The 15,572-nt window shown below is 38.4% G+C and overlaps 1 protein-coding gene across 13 annotated transcripts in view; it reads right to left on the bottom strand.

Annotated features, from left to right (window-relative positions):
- The window catches only part of FGGY (FGGY carbohydrate kinase domain containing), a 401,184-nt gene extending 385,842 nt beyond the window's left edge, over positions 1-15,342 (bottom strand). For 7 of the 13 annotated variants that reach the window (XR_001598827.2, XR_004955141.1, XR_004955142.1 and 4 more), the window contains exon 1: positions 1,336-1,460. The gene's annotated coding sequence lies outside the window, so the exon portion shown is untranslated. Of the gene's footprint in view, positions 1-1,335; positions 1,461-4,109; positions 4,244-15,224 lie in introns of those variants that run through there. The other 6 variants (XM_016159899.2, XM_016159904.2, XM_016159901.2 and 3 more) reach the window with 5 other exon arrangements.
- Positions 15,343-15,572: the final 230 nt, after the last annotated feature.

Genomic DNA, 15,572 nt, shown 5'->3' with positions numbered 1-15,572 from the left:
AGGAGGAAGAAAGAGGAAAGAGAGGAGAGAGGCAGAAGAAAGGAGGAGGGAAGGAAAAGAGAAGGAAAGAAGAGAGAGAGAGAGAGAAAGAAAGCAAGAAAGAAAGCAGAAAGAAAAAGAAAGAAGAAAGAAAAAAGGAAAGAAAAGAAAGAATCCCTCCTCCCCTCAAAGAAGAAAGAAAGAAAGAAGAAAAGAAAGAGAAAGAAAGAAAAGGATGAAAGGATTAGGGTCCTCCTGTGTGTCTGGCTCTTTCACACATGTGTTAACCTCTTCTAACTTAAAACCCAATCAAGTTGGTAAACCTATTCCCATTTTTTTTTTTTTTTTTACCTCTGTGGGATGGGAACCTTGCCCCAAGTCAGCAGCACCCAGATTTCAACTCCAGCCTCTTATGGCAAGTTTAGGATTCTTTCCACAATACTAACCTAACTGAAAACCAAATCCTTTGGTAACTTCTTCAATAACAATATCAACAACAAACGCAGCAATAATTAGCATTTATTACGCTCTGCTCTGCAAACCACCCACATGATTTCATTATTTCATTTAAGCCTTGTAACAACCCTATGAGGTAAGCAGTATGACCCCATGTTCCAGTAAAGGAAAATGAGGTTCTAGGGGACAAGGCTGTGCAAGGTCGCGGTACAGAAGCAGAGAAGCTGGGATTTGAGGCTGGGTCAGTGTGGCTCCAAAGCACGACATACAAACTGAGAGTCAGAACTTTGGCTCCATCGCATTCTTTTCAGGCAGAGATGAATACTTCAAAAATAACTGGTAGGGATATGGGGAGAGTGGTCAGGCAGAGAGAAATAAGGACACGAACTGTGGTGGCCAAGAGAAAGGAAAACACTGGAAACTCAAGCTGTGCTGCATACAAGTCCTGAGCCATCCCTAACTTCTCAGTCCACAAGATGCTTCAAAAGGCAAAAACGGCCTCCTGTCCAAGTCCCCAGTGTGGACTGGACAGATTTTTAGCCTCTATTCATCATCAAAAGACAGCTCTTATGATATTTATACGTTTCATTAAATAAGAGCCTGTATAAATATTATTAGAAATGTGCCACAGGAAACCGCAGACTTCACGGCTGATTCTTCAACAAATGTGCAAGCTGCGCGAATGCAGCATGACAAAAGGAGAGGGACCTGGACACGAGAGGCTGTTCTTTGCAAGACCATATCAGAAATTCTAAGAAGGGGGTCAGTGCTACAAACACTGTGTTGAAAACCGATAATTGAGGGGTGGTTCTCTCATTTTTTCCCCCTTCCTTTCCCCTAAATAACCTGACGATAATATTGTTCCCTAAGACTGCGACCCTCCGGAGGTGATGAGCTTACCTTCAGTTCTATTTCTTAAAAAGCCACTCCTCCAGGACCTATTTGGTGACAGTGTCCACAGACAGTGTCCCAGGGATCTGGGAGGGAATTTAATACCTTCTTTCAACTTTGATCTTTTGGACTTTGTTGGGAGCTCCTGTACATGAGTCCCACACAATTTATTTAGTTAGTTAGCTAGTTATATTACAATCAGAAGGCTGGTAAGTTTGGGAAGAAAAAGATAAGCAATGAATACGCTTGTCCACGTCAGACTTCTTGACAGAAAGACTTTTAAAAAGTCTCACATGCTCTAAAATGGTGAGAAAGTCCGGGATGATAGGAAAGAGGTCATTTGGCAATGGTAATTGGTTCTCTTATTGGCTTTATCAATAATACACATGGGAGGAAAAGCACAGCTTGCTGACAGGTACTTTTTCTCTCAAAATGAAAAGTTGTCTCCTACAGCTCCAACCACATAGTATCCTTTGAAAGATTAACTGAGATTATGTAACCGAAGTGCCTAGCACAGCATGTATGGCACATGCTCAGTAAATGATAACAATTATCAGGTCTATTATTATGTGCCAAGCTTCCCTTCTAACACCAAGCACCTCTGGACACCTGCAATCTTTTAAAATACATTGTCTATACCTGGGTGTTTTCACTGTATCAGCTCAAATTCTAGTAAACAAAGCAAATATTAAGCATCTGCTCTGTGCCAGGACACTAGGAAGAGGAAGCTGAAAATATATATGATCTCTGCTTTCAAAGAGTTGACAATTTAATGTAAGCATCTGATTTTTGAAAATCAAATGATGATACCTCAAGTTAGTCCTAGTTTATGTAGTTCAAGCTAAACAATGCACCTAGTAAAATTGCACATGGCAGTAAAGTGGCTTCGTGCTGCCACAAGAATCCTAGCCATGCTCTTGGGGCCAAGCATCCTATTCCAACTGCACCTTTCTCCACAGATTGCAGAGTTGGTAAAGGCAGTACCGGTTTACTGTTTTCATCAGTTTTCTAATCACTAGATTATAAATCAGTATTTTTCAGGATGTTAAAGATCTTCATGCTCTTGACTTAGACCATTTTGTAAATACAAACATGAGGAGCGATATGGATTAAATCAGACAGTAGAAAGGCTTGCTGTCATTTTAAATTCAAAGTTGGATTCCAAAAGTCAGAAAAGTCAGAACTCACCAAATGCCCATGCCCGCCTTCACAATGTTGCAGCCACAAGGATTAAAATTGAGCCAGCCCTGAACAGTGGCCAAAACCCACCACCCTCCAAGAGCCACACAGGCAATGGCACACAACAGCTGACACTAAGAAAATACAAAATCCAACCAGGCTGAGGCCAAACGTACAGTATGGGTCCTAAAGAAACCATGAGTGGAAAATCTAACTCATCAAATGATATTCCCAAACTCCAACGACAAATATCACCTGAGAGCAAATTAAACTGGTTTTCCCACGTCCTCTTCTAGAAAATCCAACTCACTCTTTTCTCATCTTTTTAATCCCTGTAGTCTAAAAATCAACTCCTTACTTGTTATAATCCCTTCCAAGCCCTTTATCATGCCCTACAAGCTATCGTCTTTGAAGAGAAAGGGAGAGGAGACCCCACATTTAAATACCTATCAAGGTGCATGCTGTTTTTCCCATTTACAGGTGAGGACACTGAAATCCTGAGAGGCTCAACATCCAGTAGATGGTTACAAAGCTCGGAGAGGATGGAGGCCATATTCAGATTCAGGTTTGTTTAACCCAGAACAGGACTCATGCTACTGAAATAGCTTGGATTTCTATGCTCACCAAACTACCTTCATCCTGGACCCACACAGAATGCCCTTCCAAGTCTGTTTATTCTGTGAATCCTTCTTACGCACTCAATCATTAGAAATGCTTTCTCCATGCTCTGATTAATAAAAAGTACTTTATGTCACTATAAATGCTACAGTAAGAAATATTAGGTATTAACTGAGAATGTTCTGCCCCCAACTTCATTGTCCTTACAAATAAGCACAGTGTAGTGTAATGTAGGGATAAGGGAATTACGGGGTTGTGGGGGAGGGGAAGATTATTACTATATAAAATAGTCAAATACCTTTTAAAATAAAAAGCCTCTAAAGACTCTCTGTGGAGAGTTCTAGAAGCAGTACCAGCAGACCTCGCCTCTGTGTGAAGCACCACACTCCTAGGACAATCTCCCTCCCTACGGGCCCCACTTCAGAGGCACATGTGTAGGAGGGAGAAGGAAGATGGAGAGAGAGCCCAAGATCCCCTTGTCTGAGTCAGTGCAGCTCTTACAAACCCAGTTTACTCCCTTAATTTCCTAGAAGCAGAAGTTTGAATCCGATGGTCTCACTCTCACGCCAGGACACTGGAAGCAAAAGATGGCAGTGCAAGGTACAAAGGGAGCAAGGGCTGGTGTCCTGATTCTAAACGCTAATTTCTCGTATTTTAACCCCAACATGCCCATTAGAAAGCCAAGACCATAACGGAGAAAAATTATAAAGAAACTTAGTGATTTGGTATTACATAGACTCCTCTTTCTGAAACATGGATTCCTGACCTCTCTTTGAATTCTGAATAATTTAAAGATATAAGTTTTTCTCTCTGTGTCACTTTCCAAGAGGCTGCCGTTGATTTGCTGATACAATTAACTATAAAATGATTTTCTAGAGAACTAACTAGACCTTCAAAGCAATGCCATTATCATTAGCATATTGGCCAAAATCCACAGCTTTTCCCAGAAAGCCACTCAAATTAAAAGAACAGAAAAACCCACCAACCTTAATGACTGCTCTCAGGAAGGGCTCAGGGCAGTATTAAGTAGAGCAACAAAATCCATTCCCCTCACAGTCCTGCAAAACTCCTTCCTCAGAGACAATGCCCAGACAGAGGCTGGCCTACGTCTTTGGCCTATTATTGCGCTTCCCTGTTTACGAAGCATGGCCAAGTTACTTTAAAGCCCAAGGTCTAAAGAATGAGTTATTTGAAGATTAAACATTAGACTTGGGGAACCGGACAGCCTGCCATTCCACAAACACACCTTGTCAAATTACTAAGAGCTACAGTACAAGCTTAATCACCACCAATGCCAAAATAAAGCCCAAACTCTTTATTTGGCCCACAAGGAACTCAAAGCTCTGGGTCCTGCCTGCCTCTCTAACCCTACCAATCTACATCCAAATCCCTGACTGCAACCCTTCAGAACTATTAGCAACCCCTTAACTAAAGGTTTAGCACCTTTGTTCACACTCTTCCTCTTTCTGTGATACAAATACAAATTTTCAGTTCACAGAAAAAGAAATGCAATGAGCACATAGGAACTTTTCCCTTCATAAATAATGTACAAAATACAAATCGAGACAATATTGAAATACAATTTTACACCTAACGAATTGGCAAAAATTAAAATTTTTGAGAAGACCCACTTTTGGCAAGAATGTGGGGAAATAAGACAGTTTCATACACTGTTGGTGTTCTTTGGAACAATTTATCAATATGTGTCCATTCTCAAAACCTACTCTTTTACCTAAGAGCTCAAATTCTAAGAATTTATCTTCTAAGAATTTATGGATTGGCTCATCTAAAAGATATATACAAAAATGACCATAACGACATATTTTATTTTTAGTAAAAGAGCCCACTCACAAAAACCCTGGAAGCAAATTAAATGTTTATTAACAGGGATACATAAGCAACTGTTAAAAGCAATGAGAAGGAGCTAAAGATAAACGTTAATTATACATCATTAAGTAAAAGAGGAAGTTGTTAAGACACTGTAGCATGACTCCATTTGTATTTTTTTTTTTTAAGAGGATGGACCATCAGTGGTTCTCAAAGTGTGGTCTCCAAAAGAACAGAATCAGCGTCATCAGGGACCATGTTAGAAAAACAAATTCTCAGGCTCCAACCCAGGTCTACTGATTCAGTAACTCTGGGAGTGAGGCTCCACAGCCTGTGCTGTGAAAAGTCCTCCAGGTGACCCTGATGGGTGCTAAAGTTTGAGAACTGCATTGTATAAAGAGCCAACACACAAGATTTCAGGAAGAATACACAAACACTTGCTCACTTCAGTGACACCTAAAAGAAGAAATGTGGTGGAAGTGAGGAGGGCAATTTTTAACTTCCCTTCTCTGTGCTGTTTGAATCTTCACAATGAACAGCTACTACTACAATAAAAAGCAAGTTCTTCCTTGTACTAAGTTGAACTCTGCTTTGTATGGCCCCCACGCTCCAGTTCTCATTTTTATACCAAGGGATCATCCAAAACATGTAATTATCCCTTCAAATGTTTGAAGATGACTCTCATAACCTACTACTGAGTCTTCTTTTCTCCGTGCTATGTATTTCCAGTTTCTATAACTATTACTCCATGCCATGGCTTTTTCTAAAATAAAAAGAGGAGGGATAAGGGGCACTTGATACATTTATCAAGAATGATCTTCGGCCGTCTCTGTTTCCAGACAACATTGTAAGGGGATGAGGCAAACGAGACTAACAGTACATGGTAAAGCACACAGTAGGTCTTCTCTACCTTCCTGAAGGCCCTCTGGATGCAACATACCCTAAGACAAATCAGTGGCCCACCTAGCGTAATATCTAGTCTCTACTCTAACATAATAATCTGTTTAGGAGAAAATGGAAACAGATCTGGGGTGTCTTCACGTACTGCCTTTGAAGGGTCCTTGAGGTAGCTCTCCTCCAATATCCCATCCTTCCCTTAATAGTTCACTACAACTGAGTGTTACCTGTTTTCTCAATATGAATCTTCACATGAATCCAAATGTTTCTTAAACTTCTATTTTGAGCCAACCCTCATCTTGGATCAATAAATTGCTCCCAAGTACTTACTCTGTGCCAGGCATGGTACTAGTGACTTAGTGGATGGCCTTGCTAACCCTCCCAACAACTCTGTTGGGGTCAGCCACCAACAGATGGGGTAACTAAGGTCTCTACAGTTAGGCCACTTGCCAAACCTCACAGAGCCAGTAAAAAGCAGAGAGGGACTTCGATCCTAAGCTCTTTGCACTCTGTTACATGATAACCTTTAAACATCTTTTTAAAAGCTTCATTTTCATGTCAAAGCTGGCTACATAATTCTACAACCCAAGAACTTGGTAAATTACATTGAGTTTAATCTGTCTAAATCATTCTTGATTTTACAAACTTTGTCTTCTCAACTTTCATCCTCCATATCCAATCAGTCCTTTCTTAATCTCTCCTTTTCATTGCCAGTATAACAGAATTCAAACTACTCGGATCTCAGCCCTGTCTGCAACAGATTTCAGTTTGGCTCAGCCCCGAATCCAGATGGCCAAGGGACTGGTAATACATTCAGCCTAAATGATTTCTACTTGATTTCTCCACTCTCCCTAAACCCACCCTATACATAAATCACTGTACATGTACCTCCTGTATGAACTCTGCTTCATTTTGTCATCCATGTTGATAAGAACTTACTAAATAATTTAAGATGATGAAAAGGGGATTGCAGGAGCCTCTAGGGGAAAGCATGCCTAGTTTAGGAAGGAAATATCATCTTCTCTCCCTCACATATCATATCTACTTCTCCCCATACTATTCCTCTTCTCCTATCTCAGTGATTGGCACCACCAACCACCTTGATATTGTAATTAGAAATCTAGAGGTTATCACTGACTCCTTGTGTAGGTTGTTCTCAGCTTGCCCCCCTCTTCCACCACATATCCATTCTCTATCCTTTAGTCTAAATCTACAAGGCTGTCTAATCCTGTCTTCTACTTGTGTTTGGACCATCAAAAGCACTAGCAGAAGTCTCAGAGGAAGGGGGAAGTAAAGTCGAGGCTCCCTTCCTTTGGCGTGGCCTTGAACTAGCTGTACTTCTTGAACTAAGATAGCAGACCCTGTCAAGGCAGGCTTTCTTATATAATTCCTCCTTTTAGGATCTGGTAACCATTTTCCCTTGCCCCATGAAGCATAGAGATAAAACAAATTTGTTATTAGCCACAGGGATTCAGGCCACCCTCACCTTTGTAAATAGTTCCTTTATTAAAAATTGCTCTAATTTGAGGGTGTCTTATGTTTCCATCTGATAAACTTCCTTCACTGTGCCCTTTCAGACCTCAGGTGGTAAAAGAGGTCCCGTTATTGCAGGTGCCTGGTTACTTCAAAATCCCTTCTTCACATCCTCAAGAAGTCCTCTCTTTATATTTTCTTCAAAAATTCCAGTGGAAGACTTCCACCCAAGATAGAATAACATGAACCATATTTACCCTCTCACCTAAAACAACTTTAAAAATGAACAAAAATAGAAAACAAAGTTTCTCAGGACACTGGAAATCAGGAAACAAAGCACAATGATCCTAGAGAGATTCAGGGGTGGAAAATTAAGTATTTGAAATTGTTCAGGCTTAATGACTGATACCATGGCACAGGTAGGGGGAACCCAGGTCAAACCCTGTAGCATCCCTGAGTTGAGGCAGAGGTAGGAATCTGTGGAGAACAAGGAGGCCAAAATACTTGAGGCAGAGTATGAGAGAGGAGAGAGATGCACAAAGGGAGAATTCCAGAAATCTGCAAAAGGTGCTCCTCGAGTATTCAAAAGAGTACCAATCACTGTGTGCATGTGAGGAAACTATCTGATCCAGAAATACCCAAAAGGAGTAGCATGAACAATCAATGGACCTTACACAGGGTCATGAATACTGCCTATTCACAAGAACCAAAGTGGAAAACCTCATAATTTCCAGAGCACTGGGTAGAGTATGCAGAGGGTTTTACCTTGGAAGTGAAGAATTAGCTCTGGTCCCACCTAACAAAGCTTAAAGCAAGACTCAAAATGATCAAACAATGTAAGCATTTCTAAATAACTAACACGTGCCCCAGAACAAAACTCAAGTGTCCTCATAAAAATACAAAATATCTAGCATCTAATCAGGAAAAATATACAATGTCTGGTATTCAATCAAAAATTACCAGGCACACAAAGAAGCAAGAAAATACTAACCAAAATGATATAAATCAATGGACACTGGCCTAAGAATTAGTAGACACAGGTATTAAAAATAGCTATCATAACTGGATTTCATATTTTCAAAAAGCTAGAAGAAAGACTGAACTTAGATACAGAAGATATTTTTAAAACACTCAAGTTAAAATTATAGAAATAAAAACTAGACTGAGATGAAAAAAAATGACTGTATGGGATAAACAATACAGAAGAAAAGATCAGTGACAATCAAGACATAGTAAAAGAAACTATTCAAAATACAAAGAAGAGAGAAAAAGATTTAAAAAATAAATAAACCTCGTCATTGAGCTATGGAAAAATTTCAAGTGGCCTAATATATGTGAAATGAAAATCTCTGAAGGAAAGAACAAAGAAAGGGTCAGGAAAAATATCTGAAGACATACTGGGCACAAATTTCCCAGATTTGGTAAAACTATAAATCCACAGATTCAAGAGTATCAATGAACCCCAAACATAAGAAACAAGAAACATAATCGAATTGCTCAAAACCAATGATAAAGATAAAATCTTAAAAGCAGCAGGTCACGGAGGGATTATTCACAAAAGAAAAAAATAGAAAAGAAATAATGCAAGCTAGGAGACAGTAGAGTAAGATCTTTGAAGTACTGAAAGAAAAAACTTTATATCTAGATTTCTTTACCATGTGGAAAAAATCTTTCAAAACTGAAGTAAAAATAAAGACTTTTCCAGACAAAAGATAAAAACGTTTACCAGAAGCAGAATTGCACTATATGAAGCAACACAGAAAATGATATCACATGGAAATCTAGATCTTCAAATCTAGCACAGAGGTAACATTGTGGGGCATAAAAAGAATTTTTAAAATTATCTGATTGTCTGAAAAAGACAATTGCTTAAAACTAAAACAATAATCATGTATTGTGGGATTTAAGCCTGTCTAAAAGAAAAATGTACAACATAACAATAACAGTAGCACAAAAGCTGGGAGGGAAGAATCATATAAATCTATTGTATGATTTTATATGTGAAGTGGTATAATTCTACTTGAAAGTAAACTCTGATAAGTTAAAGATGTATACTATAAACCCTAAAGTAACCAATATCATACCAAAAAAGTTATACTTAATCAATCAATAATTGATAAATAAGTAGAAATCAGCAAGTTTATAATATACAGGAGCAATCAATGTTAAGAGGACATCAGAGACATGTAAAAAGCACTCTACCCAACAAGAGAATACACATTCTTTTCAAGTGCACATGGAGCATTTACTGAAATAGAACACATTCTGTGCCATAAAGTCTCAAAAATTTTAAAATATACAAGCTATACAAAGTACATTCTGTGATCAAAACGGAATTAAATTATAAATCAATAATAGAAAGATATGTGGATACTCCTTTAATATTTGAAAACTGAACAACACACTATATAACAAATGAATCAAAAAAGAAATTTAAGAAAACTAGAAAGTTTTTTTTAACTAAATAAAAATAAAAATATAACGAAAGTTGTAGGATGAAGCTGAAGTAGTACTTAGAAAATCAGAATTTGAATGCCTATATTAGGAAAGAAGTCTCAAATATACAACCTCATTGTCCACCTTAAGAAATTAGAAAGCATAAAAAGACCCTAAAGTAAGCAGAAGGAAATAAATTGCAGAGCAGAAGCCAATAAATTTTTAAAAAGAAAAAGAAAAACAATAGAGCAAATAAATGAAACCAAAACCTGTTGCTTTGAGAAGATGAATAAAATTCATAAATTTCTGTCCAGAATGATCAGGAAAGTAAAGAGAAAAATCCCAAATTACTAATATTAGGAATGAGAGAGATAAAATCTCAACAGATTCTATAGATATTAAAATGATAATAGCGGAATATTATGAGCAAACTTAGACAATATGTACAAATACCTTGAAATACACAATCGAACCTCACTCAAGAAAAAACAGAACCTGAAGAGTCTTATATTATTAAAACAAGTGACTTCTCCCTCCCAACTTCCCACCCACGAAAAAAATCTCCAGGCCCTGATGGCCTCACTGGTGAATTCTATCAAACATTTAAGAAAGAAATAATATCGATTCTACAAAAGCTCTTCCAGAAAATTGAAGAGTAAATGCTTCTCATTTTGAGATCAGAATTATCTTGATATTAAAACTTCAGAAGACAATACAAGAAAATTATAGAACAATATTCATCATTAACATAGATGCAAAAATTCTTAAAATTTTACCAAATAGAATCCAACAAAATATAAAAAGGATACTAGGTCCTGACCGAGTGGGATTTATGTCAGGAATACAAGGTCAGTTTAACAAAAAAAAAAAAAAAAAAAAAAAATCAATGAGTGTAATTTATATTAATAATTTTTTAAATGATGATCTCAATAATTACAGAAAAACAAACAAAATAGAGCATCCACTCTTCATTTAAAAACAAACACAAAAAACAACACCTCTCAGGAAAGCAGGAATAGATTGGAACTTCCTAAACCTGATAAAGGGTTTCTACAAAAAATATACAACATCAACATCATAGTTAATTATGAAAGAAAACAAATGTTCCTCTCTAAGATCAGGAACAAAATAAGAGGTCTGCTTTCATCACTTTTATGCAACACTGAGTAGAGGTTCTGGCCAGGTATCCTCATTGAAAAGAAAGAAAACTTTATTTACAGATAACATGATTACCTACATTGAAAATCTGATGACATCTACAAAAAGGCTATTAAAATTAATAAGTAGTTTAGCAAGATTGCAAGATACATACATGATTAATATAAAACTGATCATGTATCAAACAATTGGAAGTTGAAATATTAAAAGATAATGTCATTTATAACATTAAACATATGAAATAGCTACAGATAATCTTACAAAGATATGCAAGACCTATCTACTGAAAGCTATAAAAAATTGCTGAGAGAAATTAAGACCTAAATAAATCAACAGATTTACTGTGTTCATGAAATAGAAGACTCAATATTTAAGATATCAATTCTCCCTCAAATTAATGTGTAGATCCGATGAAGTTCCAATGAAAGTGTAAGCAAGAATTTATTTTGAAATTGATGAAATAGTTGTAAAATTAATTTGGATATATAACAGACCTAGAATAACCAAAACAACTTTTAAAAAGAACCAAGTTCAAGGACTTACATTATATTATGTAATACTTACTATGAATACACAGTCATGTATTTGACTATGTGGTATTGACATTAAAACAAATAAAAAGATCTATGGAACAAAATAAAACAACCAGAAATAGACCCACATATATACAAGGTAAACTGATTTTGATCAAAGGTGTAAAGGAAATTCAATGGAGAAAGGATAGGTTTTTTAGCAAATGGTGCTGGAACAATCTATAAGCAAAAAAAAAAAAAAGAAAGAAAAAGAAAAGAAAGAAAGGGGGAAAAAAAGAACTTTGTTCCACATCTGGTGCTACAAATTAACTTAAATTAACTTAAAATGGATCATAAATTTAATGTAAAACCAAAAATAAAGATTCTTAAGAAATAGGAGAAAATATTTGAGACCTCAGGCTAGGCATGATTTCTTAGATGCAACACCAAAATCATCATCCACAAAAAAATAAACTGATAAAGTAGAAATCATTAAAATTAAAAACTGATAATAAGACTATCAAAATTAAGAACTCTGCTTTTCAAAAGACTATTAAGAAAATGAAAAGACTCAGATGTGATAAAGAACTTGTAATGAAAATATATATAAAAATCTCTCAAAACTTAATAATAAAACAGTCTATTTTTAAAAAAATTAACAAAAGATTTAATAAACATTTCACCCAAGAAGATATATGAAATATATATGGCCGAATAAGCACATAAGTTTGAAATTATTAGTCATTAGGAAAATGCACATTAAAACCACATGGGATAGAACTCCACATTATTAAAATGGCTAAAATTAAAAAGTGACCACATGAAGCAATTGGGAGTTTCGCACACTGCTGAGAGGAATGTAAAATGTCACTATCACTTGGAAATACAGGTGGCTATTTCTTAAAAAGTTAAACATACACATACCACGTGAACTATATATTTCACTTCTAGGTATTTAACCTAGAGAAATGAAAGCATATGTCCATGTATATAATTCATACATTCATAACCACTCTGTTAGTAGTACCAAAAAGCAGCAAAAAACCCAAATATCTATCAACAGGTCAATGGAACGCTTACCATGTGTTCCATGTGAGCCATGTATGCATACACGACATGGATGAATCTCAAGATAAATAAGTATAAGCCTCCACACAAGAAAAGATACTAATGTTATGATCCCACAGAAAAAAAAATCCTTAAAAATCTTAAATATCTATAGTCACAGAAAATGGATCACTGGTTGCTTTGGGGGAGGGGTAATACTAGGGAGGAATTATCAAGGGACACAAAAAATCTTTGGGTGTATTAGAAATGTTCTTTATCTTAATTGTGATGATGGTTTTATGAATATATACTTATGTCAAAATTTCTCAATTTGACCTCAGTAAAGCTATTTAAAAATATCTGTTCTTTTTTCCTCACGGTATCTTAACTGCCACATTCATTCTTCATCCTCTACATTCAATCAGTAATTAATTCCTAACCATTTTATTCTCCTATTCTCTCTCCAGTCCCCTATTACCACAACCCAGCAGTCCCCAAGTTTTTGGTACCAGGGACCGGTGCTATGAGAATCTAATGCCTGACAATCTGAGGTGGAGCTGAGGTGGTGATGCTAGTTAGCACTGGGGAGCAGCTGCAAATACAGATGCTGCTTACCTCCTGCTGTGCAGCCTGGTTGCTACTTGGCTATTGACCAGTATTGTCTGGTCTGTGGCCCAGGGGTTGGGGACCCCAGCCCTAACACATCTCTCACTTGCATTATAATAGCCTCTCTCCAGTCCTCACCCTCCAGCCAGAATTAACATTGTGAAACATAATCTAAGACTGTCACTTCAACAACTGATTGCTCTGGAGATACATTTCAAACTCCCTTAACATGACTCACCTGACCATTCCTGGCCTGGCCCTCTCACCCTCCTCAGCCTTCCCAAATCGAATAATCCCCTTCCTTTTTGTCTTTCTCCAGCCCACGCATACTGAGACTTTGTAACTCAGCTTGGGTATTATCTCCTCTGAGTTTTGTCCCAAATCCCATATTAGGCCATTTGCCCCTCTTTCATCTGTCAAGTACCTTCTGCATGTCCTGCCACAGCACTAATCTCACTATTATATAATCTCCCACATCAGACTAAATATAAGCAAACTGGATGAAAGCTTGAAAGCAGAAACCGAGTCTTATTCTGTTGACTATCCCAGAGCCTACTACAGCGCCAGGCCCAGGACACACACCACAGGATTAGTGAACCAATGAATGAATGTAAGCACTGGTTTGGATGACCTCCTCTTACACTACCTGGGGTGATTCTATATTCCACCTTGTAAAAAAAAAGATGGGCACGTGAGAGATTAAATGATCTCTGTAGTAGAGTCTGATAAAATAATTATTTCAAATCCCCTGGTGGGGGTGGGGAGGTCCCAACTCTAGCTGGGAGTTTAAGATTCATTACCTCAAACAGTTTTCGAAACCAGCTTGTAATTGACTGTGATTTGAACTAAGTGAAAGTTTAGGGATAGGGAACCAGATTCCAGGAAAAGACAAGGCCCAAAGCAAATACTAACAGAGGCTGAAAGAAAGCCTAGACTCCTCCCAGTAAATTTAATTTCATCCAGAAAGACAGATCTCCACCCTCTGGGTTATTCCCCTCCCCCAAGACACATGTTTGCTATCCAAATCCATCCAGATCCTATCCTCTTTCCCCATCAAAATGAATCTCCAGGCCCTTCTCACTCTCTGGTCTCTTCCCCCAACCATCCTTAATAACAGTCCTCTAGACCTCCCACTGGGAAGTCCTCTTCAGCTGGTTCCTCCAAGAGCCAAGCAGAGGGCCTCATTAACATGAGACTCCCAGAAGACCAGGAAGCAGTCAGAAGGCTGGAAAACTCAGCTGGCAACTTCAAAAGTAAAAACTCAGGATATACACATGGTGGTTTATGGGAAAGTGAGGAAAAGCAAGCAAAACTCAACCATCTAAACAACAGCCACAAACTAAGAGAAGACTTGCCTTCTTTCTTACTGATTTTCAATTCAAAATCATAATCACTTCCTCCCCCTTGAATTCCAATTTTAAAAATTGACCGAATGATAACAGCTCTTCCATTTCTTGGTAAAGGCTGACCCTTCGGGACAAAATTAGTTAAGAAGGCAGAATTGCTTTAGTGGAAAATAGTCGATGATTAGGGAAATTCACCATTCTGCATCTTGTTGATCATTTAAAAGGTAAATGAATAAAATGAAGATTCGCCCCCAGGCCTTTCCTACCTAGGATAACCAAACAGCTTTATACCATCTAAACTAACCTGCACCTCAAACATAACAAGCTGCTGAACGCTTTTAAAGTAACAAGCAGCACGGGCCTTAAAATGCCTTAGGTAGCCAGATTTGAATTCAAAGGCTCAAAATGCCTGGAAAAATGTCTTAGAATGCGGGAGGAAAGAGGTGAAGGGAAAGGGAAAATGAACATAGTTAATTGAACAGTGATGGCAGAAGACTTCGGGTTCCAGACATCTCATAGGCAGGAAAGGCCGTCTTGGAGAAGCAGTAAAGGGCGATCCTTCCCCTGAGTGGTTGCACGCATCACCCAGGTGAGGACACAGGGGACTCAAAAATGTCTCGGGAGCCAAGGGCCCTCTGGAATGAGACTTTAAGCGACCGGAAGAGGAGGCGGTGACTACTGGAAAAGGGAGGGAGGATTCGGCCGGGTGCCTCTCGGGTTGGAGAACGCGCGCGCTGAGAGCCTGTGCATCTGCAAAAGCCCCTGGTGTACACGTGAGACTGAGCGGAGGGTCACTTACTTGTCCAATCTGAAATTACTTTTTTAGCTAGCGGGGCTCTGCAGGTTGCCGCACTAAGCCACACCGCTCCCAGGATGGGCGGTCCCCGAGGGCGGCTGAGGCCCCGCCCAGCGCCCGGCCTCGCCCTCCGCCGGCTGCGGCTCCTGTAAAACGCGCCCCGATTGGCCTTTTGAACCGGGCCCAGGATTGGCCCGTGCTTGCTCGACCCCGCCCCGTTGGGCTGGGCCGACTGGTAGGCTGTGCGGCGCGTGCCCTCACTCTGGCTTTTTCTGACTTACTGTACTTCCAAAAACGAGAAGGGGATTTTGTCCCATCCAGCTGAGAATTTTCCACTCTGGGGCTTATTTA

This window comes from Rousettus aegyptiacus, unplaced genomic scaffold (assembly GCF_014176215.1).
Source record: "Rousettus aegyptiacus isolate mRouAeg1 unplaced genomic scaffold, mRouAeg1.p scaffold_m13_p_1, whole genome shotgun sequence".
NCBI classification, from domain to species: domain Eukaryota; kingdom Metazoa; phylum Chordata; class Mammalia; order Chiroptera; family Pteropodidae; genus Rousettus; species Rousettus aegyptiacus.
This window is presented reverse-complemented; position numbering and strand designations above follow the sequence as displayed.